Source organism: Alligator sinensis, unplaced genomic scaffold (genome assembly GCF_000455745.1).
Source record: "Alligator sinensis unplaced genomic scaffold, ASM45574v1 scaffold262_1, whole genome shotgun sequence".
Taxonomy (NCBI): domain Eukaryota; kingdom Metazoa; phylum Chordata; order Crocodylia; family Alligatoridae; genus Alligator; species Alligator sinensis.
Genome location: NW_005841904.1, coordinates 2,693,735 through 2,698,656, shown reverse-complemented (window position 1 = coordinate 2,698,656; position 4,922 = coordinate 2,693,735).

The window sequence follows — 4,922 nt, the reverse complement described above, 5'->3', positions numbered from 1 at the left end:
GGGGCGCCTCAGTCATCCTGTCTTCTGCCCAGAGGCGCGGGGCGGCGGCTTCCCCCGAGGTGCTCCGCGCTGAAGGGCACCTGCCCTGCCACAGCCCCCAGCCGGAGCGGCTGCACCAGTGCCAGACAGCCCTCAGGGAGCGCGCTGGAGAGACATCGAGGCAGAAGAGCTAGGATCCAGAGTGACCTACGTCTCTGGTCCTCAACCGTTTCATACCAGAACCCACCCCAGCCAGTTCTGACCCAGTGCTCCTCACTTCTGCCCCGCTGCCCCCCACCTCCAGGCCCCAGCTCCCCTGACTGCCAGCCTGCAGGGGAAGAGCCCCGGTCTCCTGCATTTTTTCTCCCTCAAAGGAGAATCCATTTTTCAAGTTTGTGACCCTTTCATATATTCTTGGGACCCACTTTTGGGGCACGACCCATGGGTTGAGAAACGCTGCCCTAGATAAATTGGAGTGGGGCCAAAAGACATCTCATGAGGTTCAACAGGGACAAGTGCAAAGTCCTGTACTGAGGTGCTGGACTCGCCATCCTTGGAGGTTTTTAAGACCCCACTAGAGGAAGCCTTGGCTGGGATGATGTAGTGGGGATTGTGTTGCTCTGAGCAGGGGGGGTGGACTAGAGACCTCCTGAGGTCCCTTCCCACCCTAGTTTTCTATTTCTTTGATTCTGTGATGCCTGTCCACCGTATGCAGGATGGGGCCAGCAGACATGAACAGCTGAGCTTCGGCAGATCTAGGCTTGGGAGAAGCAGGGTGCAGGCGCTGAGGCGCATCATCCCATACACCGGCAGGGAGCTTTCTGAAGCTAACAGGAAACGAGATGTACTGGGGGCCTAGGCCTGGGTGATACCATTTCAGATGGAGACAACACCTAAGAGAGCATCACCAGAATGAGTTAAAACCAGGGTGCGGGGCTGGGAAGTAGGCAGAGGTTCCCAGGAGCAGGGAACAGACAGCAGAACAAAGGATAGCTTGACTGGTGGGACATCAGGACCATTAAAAGAGAGAGGGTAGTTAACACCTGTGGAACCAGGAGTTTAGAAGGGATCCAGTAGATTCAAGTGAGCCATGAAGTCAGTTGACCCCCTCAGCAAGGCCTGACTAGAAAAGCTGCTGCCCTGCCAGGCACTTGGTTTGAAACTTTGGGTAGGGCAAGAAGCAAAGTAGGGGGGTGGAGGTGCACCAGTGCATCCTTCCTGGATCCAGTGTAATGTGCATAATGGGCTTGGGTAGTGTGTGAGCATTGTGCTCGAGTAGTGTCTTTGTGCTTGGCAGTGTGCCAGTGTATAGGTAAGTACCTGTATCCAACGTGTGGGAGAAGGGTGAGTGAAGTAAATGTAATGTGTGTCCCACAGAACTCATGTTAGATGAATGCAGCAGAGGAGCACAGGGTGGGTAGTGAATCCAACATGGAGTAGGCAGTGAACACAGTTTGCAGACTGGGCATCAGGAAAGAAAAGCGTAATTCAAATCAAATTGAAATTTCAACCCAGCCCTAAAGCATGCTTTCTTTCCCTGTTAACTGATATATCAGACCATACCTCAGGTATTGGGCTGCATAAATACAAATTCACTTTGAAAGCTGATTTTCTGTTGGAAAAGAGTAGCTTTTCATAATGGACATTTCTTGATGAAGATGATGTTTTACCTTTACAGAAATGAATTCCCTGGACCATATGCTTTAGATTAAAAAAAGCATTTACTCCTCAAACTGCTGTTTTTAATAAACTCTTTAAGACGTATTCATTCAATAGGCCAGTGTTTTTAGATGACATCGCTGAGGCAGTGGGAGCAGTCAGTGCATGCTAGCGCAAAGAGGGAGACTCAGTTCTAGCTCTTATAACCTCTTGTAATAGGGGGCCTTCTCAGGGCCGATTTGCCTTTGCCCTGCTCACCTGTTTCTAAGCCAACTGCCCGCCTTCTCGCCTGCCATGCCTTGTTGTTATCTAATTAATGGTCTTAATTAAGCGGGAGGCTGTCCATTTCTTGCCCCAATGACAGGGGGCACTATCTGCGGCTCCATTCCTCCCCTACACTGCAGCCCAAGGCTTGCAGATGGCATCCACAGATGTTACTCACCAGCCCCACGCTGGGGCCCAGAATCCTTCAATCAGGACTCCTCTAAGATCCCTCCATTCAGCCGGCCTACCCTGCCCTCATTCAGGGCTGCCTCACTCCCTGAAACTATTTCCCCTCTCGGGCATGGTCCCCCAGGACCTTTGGCCACACAGGCCCTGGCCTCACCTCCAACGCCAGTCAGGAATCCTAGGCCTTCAGCTCTGGGCGCCCCTTTTGGTGGGCCCCTGGCCCTTTTGACCAGTCTGGTCCTGGCCCCAACATTGACCACTCGAGGATACTCTACATCAGGCCTCTGCACCTCCAGCCCCACTCTCTCTCTGGGGTCTGTCCTCTGGACTCTACTAATGGATGACCCACCCAGTTGTGGGAGCTGGGGTTACGGCACCCCGACCTGCCTTTCACCGGGGTGATCACTGGCCTGGCATTTCCTGGGGGCTCCCACGCCACTGAGAGCCCCACCAGGCCACCCACTCCCAGCAGGGTGCAGTTTTAGGTTATGCCCAGGACCAAGGAGCCTCCTAGCCATCCCCTACAGCACCTGCCCTTACCTCTAGGATGATACCAGCAGCCCTGCAGCCCAGCAATGATGCTGCTTAGCCTGCCAGCAGCAAAATGCTCTGCTTATATAGGCAGCCCTGAATCTAAAATGACTGCCATGATCAGGCACCTGCTGGCTGCTTGGCTTAGGTCTTAAAGTGGCAGGTACAAACAGTGCCCTGCCACACCCCTCAATGGATTAACTGCTTTATTTATCCTTATTGACCTCTTCAACCCACCTTCTCTTTTCTCAGTAGTGCCCCTTCCACCTATCCTTTGTATTTAAATTCCCTTCTGTTTAGTATCCCTGTTTTCTGCAAGTCTTTTCACAGCATCTGAAGAAGTGAAACTTTAGACTTCTCTCAACCAGTTAGGTATCAGCCTGCCCTGCCTTCTGCCTAACTTCAGCTTTAATCGCTTCCCCTTCCCCCTGTTTCAGGAACTCAGAACTTTCTCGTATTCATTTTGGAATGAAATCTCCCATACTTAGACCTTGGAAACAGCCCAAAGTTGATCATTTTTAATAGTTTAAATTCAACTGAAACAAGCTATTCTGATCAAGAATAAAAACACAAAACAGCCCCCTTTTCTTTCTCTTCCTGCCAGTATGTTCCAATATACAATGCAGGTTACTTTGGCCCATAAAAATACTGCAAGAACATCAAACTTATTCCATGCCCTGGCTCACATCTGGACACGGGGGGTCCTTGCAGGCCTTAACCACGGGGCAAGTAGGAGCAATGGAGGCAGTGGTGGTGGTGGCAGGCCCAGCAGCAGAGGTGGTGGGGCATGCAGCCATAAGCCAAGCAGGTACTTGCCACAGTGGAGGTGGGACAAGCAGCAGTGGCAGGGCAAGCAGCTGCAGGCAAAGCATTCACCAAGCAAATGGAATAAGCCAAGTAGAGGTGGCCCCAAGCTGCAGCAGAGTGAGCAGGGCAGTGCTGGCATGCACTCTGGCCACTGAGGGGCATGTCCAACAGGGCCGCAGATTCTATGGCAGGATTTACCTGTCATTAGCCACATCTCCAAATTCCCTGGCTTGCCTCATGGAACAGCTCCTTCGGCTAGATAATGGCCTGCCGGCCATATATTTGACACTCCTGCTGTAGTGAATTATGTTCTTTTTTGTTCCTGCATCAGCACGATAGTCTATAACTAGATTCTCTTTATAGGAAGGAAAAGGTAGAATGTTTGACATTGCAAAAGGAGCAGGAACTGAGGAAGAGATTTCCCACCTCATGGATGTATGACTGGAAAATAAACCCTCTTGCATTTGTTTTAAGAAATCCTTGTCCCTCAGTGGAGGATTTGTAGAGAAACAGACACAAGGGCCACATCTAGATGTGCATGGACATTTGGTTTCCCAGGGACGACTAGTGGCGGTGCATCTTGTGCTGCCATTAGTTGTCCCCAGGAGAGATCTGTGCCATGTGCACTCTGGTGCACAGCAAGTTACCCTAGGTGGGATAGGAGACACGGGCCAGCACTGGACTGGCCCCAGCAGCCTTACCTGGGGGCCTCCCGGTGCTGCACAGTGGCAATCCTTTGGGCGGTGCACGCTGCCGCTCTGCTTTTTTTTCCTGCAGGTTTTTTTGACGCCTGGATGTCCAGAGGTCCAAAAATATCCAGGGGTCAAAAATCCCTCCATGCTGCTCCCTTGCAACACAGAGAACACCTGAATATGTGGTATGTGGCCCACTCATTTGGATGTGGCCAAGAAGGTCATCATCTAAATTCAGTGAAGCTATAACATATAACAAATGTACATCAGCTGAGGATCTGCCTCAATCTATGTTTAAGGGTTTGGGGAAGGTTAATGGTTAAAAAGTAGAATTATTTCATAATATATATACTCTGGGTGCATCTACACAACACATGCCATTAAATCAACGTGATAAACTCCAGCACAACTTGTGACAGAGTTTTTCACATCACCTTAATGGCATATGTAGATGCTCAAACTGCTGTGATCCAGGGTGTGCATGCAGACACTGAGCCCAGGACTGCAGCAGTGTGAGCCAGGGTGAACAGCCCTGGGCTGGCAGAGGCTCAGGGGGTCAGCCCTGGGCTCCAGAAAGGGGCTGGCTGGGGCACAAGGGTACTAAATTGTGGGGCTAGGCAGCAGGTAGCCCCTCTACTTTTACAGCTTTGTGCCCCAGCCAGCCACAGTCACCATCTACATGTGTGCTTTGATGCAGTAAGTAACTGAATCCTAAGATAGTACTGTTCCCAACAGTACTATCTGAATAGTACTGTTCCCAACAGTACTATCTGAGGGCACGGTTAATTAATCTACTGTGTCCTA